The 16979-nt window shown below is 31.1% G+C and overlaps 1 long non-coding RNA gene across 1 annotated transcript; it reads right to left on the bottom strand.

The window, feature by feature from the left end:
* Positions 1–10427: 10427 nt before the first annotated feature.
* Positions 10428–16823, bottom strand: LOC132281166 (uncharacterized). The gene is made up of 2 exons (XR_009471714.1): positions 16383–16823; positions 10428–15631 (listed from the first exon to the last, which is right to left on the bottom strand). It is a non-coding gene; the product is annotated as an uncharacterized LOC132281166 (long non-coding RNA).
* Between the last annotated feature and the right edge of the window lie 156 nt (positions 16824–16979).

Below are 16979 nucleotides of genomic sequence, written 5' to 3'. Positions count from 1 at the left end.
GATTGAGGAGACATGGCTAACCCTTGAAATCGCACAACTAGAACCCTAATTGAGACTACCAAAGTTCCTTTTCTTCTTTCTCTCTCACCTATACATTAAAATAAATAAATAAATAAAATAAAATAAAATAATTCAAGAAAATAAAGTGTTCATCCAATGTCATTCCATCCATTGCACCAAAAAAGAGTCGACCCCAACTATGTAATTTTTCTTAGTGTTTACCATGTGTCAATTGAAAAATAAAAAATATATGTCAAACCACTTAATGGTGTTGCTTTTTCGAAGTGAAAGGGTCACAAATGCATAATAAAGTACAACAGAAATTTGTACTGAAGATGGTCCCAATGCCACACAGATACATAGGAAAATAAAATTTTGAAACAAATCAATAGTGTGTGTTTGTATTATATATATATATATATAAGTAAATAAAATTTACATGCCGAGAGAAAAACAAAATCAAATGAAAACATTTGAAAAATTCCAAGTTTGAAAACAAAATTCAAAAAATATGGAAAGAAGATATGAAAATCCCATGGAATACAACATGCAAAATGAAGTAAATACCGTGCAAAAAAAATGGAGAGAAAGTAAGAATTTCATGCAAACAAGTACAGAGAATCGTAGTAATAAACCTTACCTCTTTCAACGTAAACAACCAAATAATCACCAGTCCCTTCTAAGTGAGCGAAATAATCACCAGGATGAAAGATTGAAAGGTTCTAGTATGAACCAGAGTCTCTGAAGAACGAGAGAGTGAGTGAGTGAGGGAGAAAGAAATGAACCAGAGAACCGAAGGAGGGAGTGGAAAGAGATGAACTAGAGAACCCTAATTGAGTAAGCCATGGCGTGGGTCATTGAAAAAAATATGGACAGAAACCCTAGTTGTCTTAGAACGAGAGAAATGGAAGAGAGTGTGGGTCGGTTATTGAAACGGAAGAGAGCGTGGGTCTTTGGGAGTGCTGTTGGCGACAGAGAGGGGGGAAGAGAAGGGGGTGGCTGGCCGGGGTTGAAAACCCTAATAAGTGTGGACAATGTTGTCATTTTACAAGTTGAGATATTTTTTATTTTTATTATTAAAATGAATTATATGTTAAAGGGGAAAATTATATTTTCAAACTTTTAAGGACTTGTTTGGTTGAGGACGGCTGGGCTTGAAAAGCCGGACAATGTTGTCATTTTACATGTTGAGAGATTTTATTTTTATTTTTATTTTTATTATTAAAACGAATTATATGTTAAAGGGCAATATTGTATTTTTAAAATTTTTAAGGACTTGTTTAGTTGAAATTTTTGACAGGAATGTCATTGTTTAAAAAAATACCTCATTTATATATGTTTGTTACTATGACAAATTTTTGAAGTGTCATTATAATTAATCTTAAATTTTATATTGTGTGTCAGGTGACCGCAACTGATCAATTTGATTGTGAGATCGTGAGATGGGGCAATGTGACATTTATAATTCAGTAAGATTAGTTGCTAATTGGATAATAGTTTTAAGAGTTTTTATTTATTTTATTTTATTTTTTCTCGCCTCAAACTCACTCTGGGTTTAATTTTTCTAAGTTCAAAAATTCTGAATCAGGACTACTCTTTTTCTGTCTGCACAAAGTTTTGTTGGAACTCCAAATAACAATAATGTCGACACTGCGTATCTACCTCTCTTTCGGGCGCTCTCACCGTTCGTCGTAGATGGTTGCATTGGCTATAATCTAGCTGGAGCTGCAACAAAGTATACGTAATGACGTCAGCACATCCACCATACAACTGAATTATCCTGCTTTCTCTGCATTTCATAAATTTGACCAAGTCATTACAACACCTATAAAACAGTCGTGAAAATTAAAGTTTTGAAAAAGCAACACAATGATGTCAACTCTTTCACCATACAATTGAATATTTTTAGTTTACTATTTTTATTGTACTATTTTCAGTACTATTTAGGAAAAAGACAACAAGAGGGTGAAAGTCGTGAATTTTGTGTGTTTGTGTGGCCAAAAGGTATTTGTGCATTTAATGAGTTATTATGAGAGTAAGGCAAATGCAACTATATACTCTGTATATGGGGGGAGACACTCTACTTCCCTACTTTTTTTTCTAATTGCACAAATTTTTAAATTTATTAATATATACTTTTTAAATTTATAATATCATAACTATCTTTTATACAACTTTATTTTTTATTATTATTTTTTTTTATGTTCTTTACTTTCTTTACTAATTTTTTTTCCTTTCTTTTTGTTTTTTCCGAAGGTCCTCTAAAAAAAAATAATTTATTCTATACTAATAATTTTATTTTTAACAGTTAAAAGGGATAATTTATTCCATAGGGACTTTTTTTGGGAATTTTTTATAATAAAAATATATATATATATTTTTTTTTGGGGGGGGGGGGGGGGGAATCTTATTAAAACACATAATTTTTTTTAATCATCTTCCTTTTGTACTTATTATTATTATTATCATTATTTGAAATCTTAACAACAGTGATAATTTATTCAATAAATATATTTTTTTAGGGTTTATTTTCTTCATGTCCAAAGAGATAATTTTTTAAATGGTTACTTTTTATTTTTTTATCCAGCCAAAAGAGACAATTTATTCAACATAACAAATTTTTTTTTTTTTTTTTGGTCCCTTGAAAAATATTATTCAATTTTATTTTTTTTTTATGTCAAAAGATACTTAAAATATTAAAAATTGGAGATAAGGAGACAAAAAATGAAAGGGCAGTTGTGTCATTTATAAAGTAATAATTATTTACTTGTAAAGATAAGATTAGAATTGTCATTTCATTTAAAATTATAATACAAATGTTGAAAAGTGGAGTGTGAATATCGCCTCCCTATATATATGTATATATATATTTGTAATAAAAGACATGTGAAAGTTTATGTTTTATAAGAGTGTGAAGAAGAAATCCAAAATTGAAGAAAAATATATATATATATGAGCAGTGAGGGGGAAAAAAAAAAAAAAAAAGAAGAGGGAGAATAAAGAGAAATTTGAGAACCTAGGATGAAGTGAAATTATGAGTTTATTCATTCTTCTTCTTGTTACTTAAATAGTAGGAATAGCTTGATTGGAATTCCTCTCATTACATATAACATAAACTTTGAATTTGAAAGTCAACCTTTTTTATAAAGATAAACTTTTAACAAGGCAACTCTTTAGACAAAATATAGATGTTTTGGGGAGAGTGATGCAAAGTGAATTGCATTGTAGTGTAATTATATTTAATTTCATTTAATTACTTTTATTCATTCATTTTGAATGACTTTGGCAGGGTAGTTTGAAACTTTTGTAGATGTTTTATAAAAATAAAACTTAGATTAATTAATATATGCATTCTTGGTATTTTAATAGAAATCATCTTTTCTTTTTAACTTCTTCTTGTTTGTTCTTTTTAACTTCTTGTTCTTTATGCTATTTAAATACATACATGTTCTCTCAAAAAGCAATATTATTGTTTTTTTAGTAAAATTTATGTGAGGAATTACCAAACCAAAAAATTAATAATAAAACCTTTGGTGAGGTGAAGAGAAATTTTGTCTTGATAATGTACAAAGATGGGCTATTATTCATGAACCAATAAACAAAACAAGTCAGCTAAAAACTAGCCCATTAAATTTGTCTAAAGATGGGCTATTAGGCCGACACCAAAACCATCGTTTTGGGTTACAGCCCACAGAAGGAAGGCATAAAGTTCCAATGGGCAATGACACAAATTGTTTTTCATTAAAAAAATTTGTTATATTATAAGAAAGAATTGAAATTTTCTCTATTCTATTATAAAAAGTGTACGCTATTATTTCTTAATATTTTTTATTATAAAAATTTGTTATATTATAAGAGATGAAAGTGTAAGTTTGTTCTTCGAAGAAACATAACTCCTTCCCTAACCACCACTTTAGTAATCTTCGCTCTCCTCCTTGAACTCTTTTCCTCACCCACTTGAGTAATATTCTCTCTCCTCTTTAAACTCCATCCCTACCCACTTCACATTCTCTCTCCTCTCTTTAACTCACCGCACCGACTCCTCTTCCTTCTCACTCATCAATTACACTAGTTGGTAAAGTGCACTAAACTCCCCTATATTTTTTTCTCTTTCTCAAAAACCCCTCTAAACTTTAAAGAATACATTTAACTCCCTAAACTATCCTATTTGTTGCAAAAAATAAAAATCCGTTAATTGACCATCTGATAGTTAACATTGAGTAATGGCATGTGACTCATGTGTCTTAGTAAAAATACAAAATACCACATATACCCTTATAACCGTTAAAGTCCATTATATTCACCATTATATATATATATATATATATATATATACATACATTCCTTGTATATACATTCGAAGCAGGAAAGAGTCTGAAAATCATAAAAATATAGGATTTTGGGAAATAATTTTATAAACCCATTTTTTTATCATTGATAATTGGAGTATTGGTGTGTAAATCTGGGAATGAAGTAGCTATTTATGCTATTGAGTGAAAGATATAGAACTTTATAACTTGGGTATGGCCATCAGGAAGTGAAGTTCGGGTCGATTCAGAACCGGATCTCTGAAAACCGGTTTTTGTAAACCAAGGTTAGGATAGCTTCACATTCTTAGCCAAACACCATTCTTCGGTCTGCAGAATCAGGTTGAACCAGAACCAGAACCAGATATCTGCAAACCTGGTTTTAGTAAACCAAGGTTGGGATAGCTCCACATCCGTAGCTAAACACCGCTCTTCTTCTTCACTGTCAACGCCGGCGAGGACCACAGCCTGCTGCAGACAACAGAAAAAAACAAGGATCCGAGGTCCAGAATGGAGAATCGAGACCACCACAAGTCAATTAGCAGCCAAGGGACGACGGTGAAGCCTCTGCAAATCTCTCGGCTACAGCAAAGAACCACGCTCAATTTCAAACGAAGCCACTGACGTCAGCAAACGGAGAAGTCGTCGATGGGCTACACAGCACAGTCAATCTCTGTAAACTTCGGATCTGCACATTGGTTCACGACGAAGGCACAATGATGACAACAACTCCTCGCACATTGGTCCAAAAATGGTCGTCAATCAAGAAAAACGTCCACAACATAATTTCAACCGCAAGCCGAGTTCGTCGACGCACAGTGATCTCTTCACGAACTAGTACACACCCTAGCACCGCGGTAGCAACGTCAAAGGCCGAATCTCTTCAAGACTTAGTACACACCCAGCAATCAGGGTTGAGATAGAGAAATTGGAAGCAAGAAGGAAGGAAAATTACTGGAATTTTCAGACTGAGAGTCAACAGCGTATATAAGACTTGTTTGCCATATTGTTAAGCACTAATTTGGTGCTTTTTGGCGCAAGAGAAGAACACGTATTAGATACAACCGATGTTACTGATAAGGTCATGTGGGTACGTGTAGCTTCTTTATTAGTTCTAGAGATTACAATGCCACATCAGCATCTGTTGAACAAAAAACCACTAAGACAATGTCGTTCAATTAAGGGCTAAAAGGTAACTTCATTTTTCTGTTAACGACTGCTTCACGGCTGGTCACTGAGTGCAACAAATTGATAATTTAGGAGGTTAAGGTTTTGCTTACTTCAGGGGGTTTCTTGCAATAGGATCATAGTTCAGGAGAGTCTTACGCTAGTATTTCTTTACTTCCCATTCTTACTCCTCTTTAACAAATTAATTATAAACAAATTTCTTATAAACAAGAGGTTATATTATTGCGTTTAAGAAATTTCTTATAAACAAATTAATTAAAGCAATTCATATAATAGAGAATATTATAGAAGCAAATCTAAGCTTGATGACTTCAAGTAATTCACTAGGGATAGAATATAAATAGAAGCAAGTCTAGTCCACAGCTTTGCTCCATGCAATTGAAAGATGTGGAGTTGTCATCCACATCAATAAACCTGACACCCTCGTCAATAAACTTCATTCATCTCTTCAGTATCTGACATAAATAGAAGAAGACTAGATTAAGGAATTATAAATTTGACGTTAAAGGGAGGTGTTTGAGAATAAATCAAAATCTTGAGCAACAATTATGAATAAGTCAAACTTTTAATTTTAATTTTTCAAGTCGGCTATGTCTCCCTCTAACAAAGAAAAAAAGTATGTCATAAAGTGCTAATCACTTAATCATCCATGCAGTTTTTTGAATCTATATAATAATAAAGTCAGTGGAATTTAGGATGCTTAGAAAATAATCCATTTTGTTCCGTGTTTGCATAGTTTAACAATGCTGAACAACTATGTTGGAGTTTTTGTAAATGGAATGTAAACATAAAGGTGAATAATACCACACATGAAAACATAGGTCAATTTGAAAAAATATTATTGTGTACATACAAGTGTTGTTTATACACATGTTAATCACAATTTTCTTTTAACCCACTTGGAATGGAAGAGATGGCGCAAATAAAGAAAAAGACAGAAAAACCAAAGTATGCAACCAAGAATAAGAGAAGTAGGTAATAAAACTCTTCTGAGTTATATTATTGTGTTTAAAAAATTCAAACATAATTTAATCTAGGATATAAATTAAAAATATCTAACAAAAAAATCAAGCTCGGAAGGGCCACAAAAAGACTGGGTCGTCGGGTTTGTAATCCTGACCAGATCCATGGCTACGATGTAAAACCTGTGCAACTTTAGCTAACAACATCTGATGGTCAACATGAGGCTTGAATCAAGATTTGAAAGCTTGAGAAAAAGAAAAGAAAAAAGAAAATAAAGAGGGGAGGAGAGAACTGCCGGGGAGAGAGAGATAGAGAGAGAAAAGTGAGAAAATTGAACAATTCATATGATTAGTAATCCAACACTAACCAAATAATTTTAGTGCATTAGAAACTTAAAACTTAAAATTGAACAAATGAGGCATTAGAAACTTAAAACTGGACAAAAGAGGCATTACACTATGTAAAAGATTATCCAAATATATCATTTGAACTTAATGTGATTTTTCCAAATAGATCATTTGGTCCTCCTTTTTCAAATAGATCATCCCAAATGGGTGTGGTTTTCCCAAATAGAACATTCGAACGGGATGCGATTTTCCCAAATAGATCATTCGAACTAGATACGGTTTTTTTCGGGGCATCAAATTCCTATAAAACGCATCAAATTAATTAGCCATATATATATATATATATGTATATATATAGAGAGTGTGTTAAAATATACTGAAAATGTAACTTTTTCGCTTTCTTTAACTATTTGACGGCACACGCCTCCCTCATAGATGTATTTCAGTCTATTTCCTTGCTGGTACAGAAGAGCCATGGAAGGCAGAAGCCATACTCCAAAATTAACAGAATTGGTAAAACAGAAGAAACCCTAACCCTAACCTTATAAGAAATATGAGAATGATATTGGTATTTGATAGATCTTATTATATATATGTATACCCTTCTTCTGGGCCCTTCTGTTTGGGCCGTGAAGCCTTACTAAAATTGGGTTAGGGTTATCTCACCTAATTTTCTATAAAACTCTATCACATATGTAATAAATTATTACCTAATAAAATTCAAATCATACTAAATTTTAAATTACTTAATAAAATTCAAATTACAAATTGCCTAATAAAATTTAAATCTGTTACCTACTAAAATTCAAATTACCTACTAAAATTCAAATTATTACCTACTAATCTTTTACATAGTGTAATGCCTCTTTTGTCCAGTTTTAAAACTTAAAACCACATCTTTTGAACTAAATGCGGTTCTCCCAAATATATTGTCTAAGAAAAAACAATTATCTAAATAATAAAACCTCTAGTCTTTTAAAAATTAATTTTTTTTTTTAATTTCATTCAAAAGTTCTAATGGCCTAAAATATTGTCATTCAAAACTATTTTTTCTTTTGTTACCAAACACATTTAAAATAAAACTTAAAAAATAAAAATGTTATAACGTCCTTCAATGGCAATCCCAGTTATTAGACCCACTTTCCAAATAATAGTTTAGAAATTGCTTAGGCTAAGGAATTTATTTCAAAATCAAAATTGATCATTGTCTTCTTTGAGATTTACTTCACCTAATCATCATACCAAAATGTAGGCATTTTTTTTTTTTTTTTCAAAAGGCATTACACTATGTAAAAAATTATTCAAATATATCATTTGAACTGAATACGGTTTTCCCAAATAGATCATTCGAACTGGATGCGATTTTCTTATAATGCCTCCTTTGTTCTATTTTAAAACTTAAAACCGCATCTTTTGTCCAGTTTTAAGTTTCTAATGCATCCTTTGTTCAATTTTAAGTTTTAAATTTCTAATGCACTAGAACTATTTGGTTGGTGTTGGATTACTAATAATATGAATTGTTCAATTTTCTCACTTTTCTCTCTCTATCTCTCTCTCCCCGGCAATTCTCTCCTCCCCTCTATATTTTCTTTTTTCTTTTCTTTTTCTCAAGCTTTCAAAGCTTGATTCAAGCCTCGTGTTGACCATCAGATGTTGTTTGCTGGAATTGCATAGGTTTTACATACCAGCCATGGATCTAGTCAGGATTACAAACCCAACGACCCAGTATTTTTGTGGCCCTTCCAAGCTTGAATTTTTTATTAGATATTTTTAATTTATGTCTTATAGATTAAATAATGTTTGAATTTTTTAAACGCAATAATATAACTCAAAAGAGTTTTATGACCTACTTCTCTTATTCTTGGTTGCATACTTTGGTTCTTCTGTCTTTTTCTTTATTAGCGCCATCTCTTCCATCCCAGGCGGGTTAAAAGAAAAATGTGATTAACATGTGTATAAACAATAGTTGTATGTACACAATAATATTTTTTCAAATTCACCTATTTTTTCATGTGTGGTATTCTTCACCTTTATGTTTACATTCCATTTACAAAAAACTCCAACATAGTTGTTCATCATTGTTAAACTATGCAGACATGGAACAAAAAGGATTATTTTCTAAGCATCCTGAATTCCACTAGCTTTATTATTATATAGATTCAAAAAATTGCATTGATGATTAAATGATTAGCACTTTATGACATACTTTTTTCTTTCTTTCTTTTTTTTTCTTTTTTCTTTTTTTTTTGAGAGAGAGAGACAAAACCGACTTGAAAAATTAAAATTGAAAGTTTGACTTATTCATAATGGTTGCTCAAGATTTTGATTTATTCTCAAACACCTCCCTTTAACATCAAATTTATATCCTTAATCTACTCTTCTTTTATTTATGTCAGACACTGAAGGGATGAATGAAGTTTATTGACGAGGGTGTCAGGTTTATTGATGTGGATGACAACTCCACATCTTTCAATTGCATGGAGCAAAGCTGTGGACTAGACTTGCTTCTATATATATTCTATCCCTAGTGAATTACTTGAAGTCATCAAGCTTAGATTTGCTTCTATAATATTCTCTATTATATGATTTGCTTTTATTAATTTGTTTATAAGAAATTTCTTAAATAAGTAATTTGTATTAAAGTTTTATACAAACTCTTTTTATATCAATTAATAAGTAATTTGAATTTTATTAAGTAATTTAAAATTTAGTATAAATTTGAATTTTATTAGGTAATTTGAAATTTAGTACGTAATAATTTATTTTATGTGATAGAGTTTTATAGATTTAAATTTTAGTAGGTAATTTGTAATGTGAATTTTATTAGATAATTTAAAATTTAGTATGATTTAAATTTTATTAGGTTATTATTTATTACATATGTGATAGTTTTATAAAAAAATTAGGTGAGAAGAAACCCTAACCCAATTTTAGTAAGGCTTCACAGCCCAAACAGAAGAGCCCAGAAGAAGGGTATACATATTTCTAATATGATTAGGGTTAGCGTTTCTTCTGTTTTACCAATTCTGTTAATATGGCTTCTGGCTTCCATGGTTCATTTGTACCAGCAGAAACGGGAGTATGGCTTCTAGCTTCCATAGCTCTTCTGTACCAGTAGGAAATAAACTGAAATACAACTATACAACTATGAGGGAGGCGTGTGCCGTCAAATCGTTAAAGAAAGCGGAGAAATTATCTTTTCGGTATATTTTAACATACTCTCTCTATATATATACATATATAAATATGTATATGTATGTATATATATATGTGTGTGTGTGTGGCTAATTAATTTGATGCGTTTTATAGGAATTTGATGTCCTGAAAAAAATTACATCTAGTTCGAATAATCTATTTGAGAAAACCGCACCCATTTGGGATGATCTATTTGAAAAAGGAGCACCTAATGATCTATTTGGGAAAATCGCACGCAGTTCGAATGATATATTTGGATAATCTTTTACATAGTGTAACACCTCTTTTGTCCAGTTTTAAGTTTCTAATGTCTCGTTTGTTCAATTTTAAGTTTTAAGTTTCTAATGCACTAGAATTATTTGGTCAGTGTTGGATTACTAATCATATGAATTGTTCAATTTTTTCACTTTTCTCTTTATCTCTCTCTTCCCGACAATTCTCTCCGCCCCTCTTTATTTTCTTTTTTCTTTTCTTTTTCTCAAGTTTTTCTTCTGTTTTACCAATTCTGTTAATATGGCTTCTGGCTTCCATGGTTCTTTTGTACCAGCAGGAAACGGGAGTATGGCTTCTAGCTTCCATGGCTCTTCTGTACCAGCAGGAAATAGACTGAAATACAACTATACAACTATGAGGGAGGCGTGTGCCGTCAAATAGTTAAAGAAAGCGGAGAAATTATCTTTTCGGTATATTTTAACATACTCTCTCTACATATATATATATATATGTATATGTATATATATGTGTGTGTGTGTGTGTGTGGCTAATTAATTTGATGCATTTTATAGGAATTTGATACCCCAAAAAAAATCGCATCCAGTTCGAATAATCTATTTGGGAAAACCGCACCCATTTGGGATGATCTATTTAGAAAAGGAGCACCGAATAATCTATTTGGAAAAACCCCATGCAATTCGAATGATATATTTGGATAATCTTTTACATAGTGTAACACCTCTTTTGTCCAGTTTTAAATTTCTAATACCTCCTTTGTTCAATTTTAAGTTTCTAATGCACTAGAATTATTTGGTCGGTGTTGGATTACTAATCATATGAATTGTTCAATTTTCTCACTTTTCTCTCTCTATCTCTCTCTTCCCTGCAGCTCTCTCCTCCCCCCTTTATTTTCTTTTTTCTTTTCTTTTTCCCAAGCTTTCAAAGCTTGATTCAAGCCTCATGTTGACCATCGGATGTTGTTAGCTGGAATTGCACAGGTTTTACATCCCAGCCATGGATCTGATCAGGATTACAAACTCGATGACCCAGTCTTTTTGTGGCCCTTCTGAGCTTAAATTTTTTGTTAAAATATTTTTAATTTATATCCTAGATTAAATAATGTTTGAATTTTTTAAACGCAATAATATAAGGAAGAGTTTTATGACCTACTTCTCTTATTCTTGATTGCATACTTTGGTTCTTGTCTTTTTCTTTATTAGCGCCATCTCTTCCATTCCAGGTGGGTTTAAAAAAAATATATGATTAACATGTGTATAAGCAATAGTTGTATTTACACAATAATATTTTTTCAAATAATTGACCTATATTTTCATGCGTGTAATATTCTTCACCTTTATGTTTACATTTCATTTACAAAAACTCTAACGTAGTGGTTCAACATTGTTAAACTATGCAGACATGGAACAAAATGAATTATTTTCTAAGCATCCTGAATTCCACTGACTTTATTATTATATAGATTCAAAAAATTGCATGGATGATTAAGTGATTAGCACTTTATGATATACTTTTTTTCTTTGTTATAGAGAGACATAGCCGAACGCCGAACGGTGCAAGTATTATTACTCTTAATTAAGAATAGTGATACTCACACCGAACACTTACAATAAATTGCCTAACCGAATCATTTTTAATTAGTTATTTATACCAAAAACAAATATATGGAGTGTTCTACTTCCTTATTTGTTACACCAAACCTAACCGAATAATTATTAATTGATTATTTATACCAAATACAAGTAAATGAAGGGTTCCACTTCCTTATTTGTTACACCGAACGCTTACTATGAATTAGACCTATGAATTGTCTAACCGAATAATTTTTAATTCGTACTTATACCAAATACAAATAAGTGGAGGGTTCAACTTCTTTATTTGTTACATAATTGACCAATTAAAATAGTAGATCCAGCAACTCATTGCAACTATTCGGTGCAAGAATCATTTCTCATTAATTAAATGTCTCCTGAGACATTTAAAATATAAAATTATACTACAAAAATATCATTTTAATTATTTATTCTCTCTTCACTTGTAGAGCATGTATATATATAAACACCTTTTTTCTTCTTCTTCTTTTTTTCTTTTTTTTTTTTTTTTTTTCTTTCTCTCTCCTCATAGTATACATCTACGTGTATATAGCTTACTATACATATATAGTAATTATATAAACATTTGGCATATAGCTAAAGACAAATAAAAAAAGAAAGAAAAGAATCCATAAATATATATATATGGAGAGAGAGAGAGAGAGAGAGAAAATAATCATAATTCATTACGAGAATGTTATTGATATATTAATACACACGTGTTTACATATGTATATGAATCAATTTAGGAGAGAAAAAAAAGTTAAAATGACACTTTTGTCCTATAAATTTATATTTTAAATGTCTCGTAATGATAGGAGACATTTAATTAATTTTAGGAATCTTAACCAATTAGGATAAGTGGATTAACTACACTCACGAGTTTATGCCTTGCCCTCAACATGCATGCAAGGTTTGTATCTCACTTTGATTAATACGTGTCATATTCTTAAGGTAATTTGCCTGGGACAATAAAATGGGCAAAGTACAAATATCCCCCCATAGACTTGTAATTTGGATCAAAATGTCATTTTATTTAAATCTTAATTTTTTCGAACTTTAAAAATTCATATCTTACAAACGTACATCCAAATATTACAAATAATATATGCACTAAAAGCTTCTAAAAACAATAATTCCATAAATATAAGATTTGTTGACAATCTAAAAATCTACTCTAACAATCTTATATAATTATTCTTTAATGCTGCTTAAATATGTCTTTTAAGTTTATTCTCTCTCTCCATAAATGTTGTTGTGCCTTAAATAAATTATGGTTGCTCAACAAACTTCTCTACTTTCTCAATTACAGTCTCTCTTTGAATTCAAAGCATGCAGGTTATCAAAAAATCAATAATCACAACAGCAGCAATAAGAAAGAGAGTGTTGAGAATACTAATCAATAAGAATACTAATAAATGTAATGGCACACTATAATAAATTGATAATCAATTAATCACACTTTTAAATACGTTATCCAATATGGCATACACAACAAAAAGAAGTTTTTTTTTTTTTTTTGCAAAGATATCATTTTGTGGTGTACATGGTAACAAAAAGAAGTTTTTTTTTTTTGATAATTGTGTCAAATTTATTTTAATTTTTATTTATGTAACAATACGTGATTGGTGGAGCAATAATATTACAAATATAAAAGTTTAAAATGGCATCCACTAGAATTGGATGGCACTGTTCCCCCCCCTCTCTCTCTCTCTCTATATATATATATATATATTAACACAGTAAAGTGAAAAAGACAAGGAAAGACAGCTTATACTTACATAATTAATTATATTTAATTATTATCTCCATTTATAATTCAGAATATCCATGCATTTAATGTAGTTATAGTGGGAGTGATTTTATATCAGCTAAAACCTCGTTACAAGCTAGCTGGCATATTGCAGCGAGGCTAAGGTATATCTCTCCCACTGAACTTGAAGAATTTCGATCCCTCTCCTTAAATAAAGTATGGTTGCTGCTAGCTTAAATATGTGTTTAAGTTTATTTTCTCTCTCTCTCCATAAATGTTGTGTCTTAAATAAAGTTGTTGCTCAACAAACTTCTCTCTCCTCAATTACACTATCTCTTTGAATTCAAAGCAGGTTATCAGAAAACCAATAATCACAACCAGAGCTATACGAAGAGAGAGAGACAGGGATTGAGAGCTATATGTACTACGTACATAGTTGATGATGTCAACGTTGTAAGTGCATTTGATTTGAGCACAGCTGCGCAAGAAATTAATGTATTGGTGCATACATTTACTCTTATCATTATTATAACAGCCTTTATTCTACTCTTTTGCTGCCCTGTATTACTCAAAAGGTTCAATTGCAGATATATAATTTCAAAATTTCAGCCAATAGTACTATTCCACTCTCTCTCTCTCTCTCTCTCTATATATATATATGTGTTCTCTTTATATCTCCTGACAATATATTTTTTTTCCTGGTGGTGTGGACCTCTTTAGAACACTCACTTTCTAAAATAAGTGCTCCATAGGATGTTTTTGTTTTTGATAAGTAAAAAATGCATTGAAGGCGTTCAAAAGGAAAACGCATCCCAAGAGAACAAACACAGGGCCAAAACAACCCTTTAAGCCTTCAAAGAGACCAAGAAAACAACAATATCCTCACAAGATCTAAAATCTCTACCCGAAACCTAACAAAAAAGAGTGGAAAGAATAGAGAACTTAAGAAAAGAAATAGGCCTCTCCTTTCTCTCAAAATATCTTTTATTCCTCTCCAGCCAGATGCACCACCACACACAAAGAGGCGTAGCCCTCCAAGCATCACGAGCATGGGCCCCTACAGAGAACCCTCTCCAAGCCTCAACCATCTGTCTAGAGGAGCGAGGCATAACCCAATAGAACCCAAACAAACAAAGCATCAAGTCCCAACATTCCTTAGCCACGGGGCAATGAAGAAGAAGATGATCCATAGGTTGTTATATGAGCCTTTCAATGACTTTTTAATACAAATCATAATAATATAGAAACATAGCTGTGTTGGGTAACGTTGATTTTTTGCATTAAAATTAGAACTTAGATTGAAAAAAAAAATTTAAAAATTCAATTTCAAGACATCAATTTCTTACTACCAATGATAACATCAATAAATTTTGTTGTAAATTTCACAAGATTTAGTGAGGAAATTCTACACTCACACTGACACACACATATATATACACACACACTAGTAAGATGTTCACTTCAATACCGAAATCAATATTTGAGAGATGGAAAATAACCTTAAACTTTCTTTAAATAAAAAAATAAAACAAAAAATGAACACAAATTGCAAATAACCTTAACTTTCTTTAAAAAAAAAAAAAAATGAAACAGAAAATAAAAATCAACATAAAACCACCTACTCTTTTCCAAAACCCCCCATTCCAATTACTCATTTTGCAAGAATCAAACCTATATTAAAATTACAAAATTTTATCCACGCAAGAGAATTTCTGAAATATATGGAAAGTTGAAATATAAATATTTTAAAGTATTTTAATTCACAACTTACCAATAACGGAAGAAAAAAAAACCAATTTGCATTTACAACTTATCCTAAAATCAAATGAGAACAATATAATAACAGAAAGTAAAAAGAATTAATTTGATGCTAAAAAAAAGGTTAGTTGCCAATTGATGTGAAAGCATGCAAAACCTAAACAAATAATATATCAGCAAAGAATAATAGGAATTAGATACCTGATGATTGAGGAGACATGGCTAACCCTTGAAATCGCACAACTATAAGAACCCTAATAGAGACTACCAAAGTTCCTTTTGTTCTCTCTCTCTCACCTATACATATATTAAAAAAAAATCAGCACAAGAATTTTGGGTTACAAAAAAATAACTTAAAAAAAATAAAAAAGAAGCCCGCCCCACCCAGGTTAAATCCCTACTTTCATTGTAAATCCAACTTGAACAAAATTTCACACACACAAGTCATTGCAAGAAAATAAAGTGTTCATCCAATGTCATTCCATCCATTGGACCAAAAAAGAGTCGACCCCAACTATTCATATGGTGCTCAGTGAATGTAATTTTTCTTAGTGTTTACCATGTGTCATTTGAAAAATAAAAAATATATGTCAAACCACTTAATGGTATTTGCTTTTTCGAAGTGAAAGGGTCACATATGCATAATAAAGTATAACATCTGAAATGGTCCCAATGCCACACAGATGCATAAAATTTTGAAACAAATAATTTTTCGCTATAAAAATAGCCCAAATTGACAAAACCCCCAACTTTACTCAATCCCTAACCCTAATTAAACTGAAAACAAAAATCAAACGAAAACACTTGAAAAATCCCCAAATGTAGTCAATCCCTAACCCTAATTAGACCTGATCAGACTGAAAACAAAAGCAATGAAAACATTTGAAAAATTCGTAGTTTGAAAAGAAAATTCAAAAAATATGGAAAGAAGATATGAAAATCACATGGAATACAGCATGCAAAATGAAGAAAATACCGTGCAAAAAAATGGAGAGAAATTAAGAATTTCATGCAAACAAATACAGAGAATCGTAGTAATAAACCTTACCTCTTTCAACTTAAACAACCAAATAATCGCTAGTCCCTTCGAGGCGAGCGAAATAATCACCAGGATGAAAGATTGAAGGGTTCTTGTATGAACCAGAGTCTCTGAAGAACGAGAGAGTGAATGAGAAAGAAATGAACAAGAGAATCGAAGGAAGGGGTGAGTGGAAAAAGATGAACTAGAGAACCCTAATTGAGTAAGCCATGGCGTGGGTCATTGGGAGTGCGGTTGGTTGCGGCGCTCTCACCAATCAAGCAGATGTATAGTGGCTGTGGCCGTGATTATGGTTGAAGACAGTGGCGACAGAGGAGGGGGAAGAGAAGTGGTGGACGGCTGGGCTTGAAAACCCTAATAATTGTGGACAATGTTGTCATTTTATAAGTTGAGATATTTTTTTTTATTTTTATTATTAAAATGAATTATATGTTAAAGGGAAATATTATATTTTCCAGCATTGTTCATAAAAAAAAAAATACCTCATTTGTATACAATTGTTATTATGACAAATATTAAGAAATATCATTATAATTTACCTATATTATATGAAAAGTGGTAGATCTTCCGAACTATTTTTAGGCATTCCAGTTGGATTTAATATAT

The sequence above is a fragment of the Cornus florida genome, unplaced genomic scaffold, assembly GCF_030987335.1.
Source record: "Cornus florida cultivar Cherokee Brave unplaced genomic scaffold, ASM3098733v1 CherokeeBrave_3.0.0_Hap2_Chr11, whole genome shotgun sequence".
NCBI classification, from domain to species: Eukaryota; Viridiplantae; Streptophyta; class Magnoliopsida; order Cornales; family Cornaceae; genus Cornus; species Cornus florida.
The sequence above is the reverse complement of the archived record's forward strand: the minus strand, read 5'-3'. Positions and strand labels throughout refer to the sequence as shown.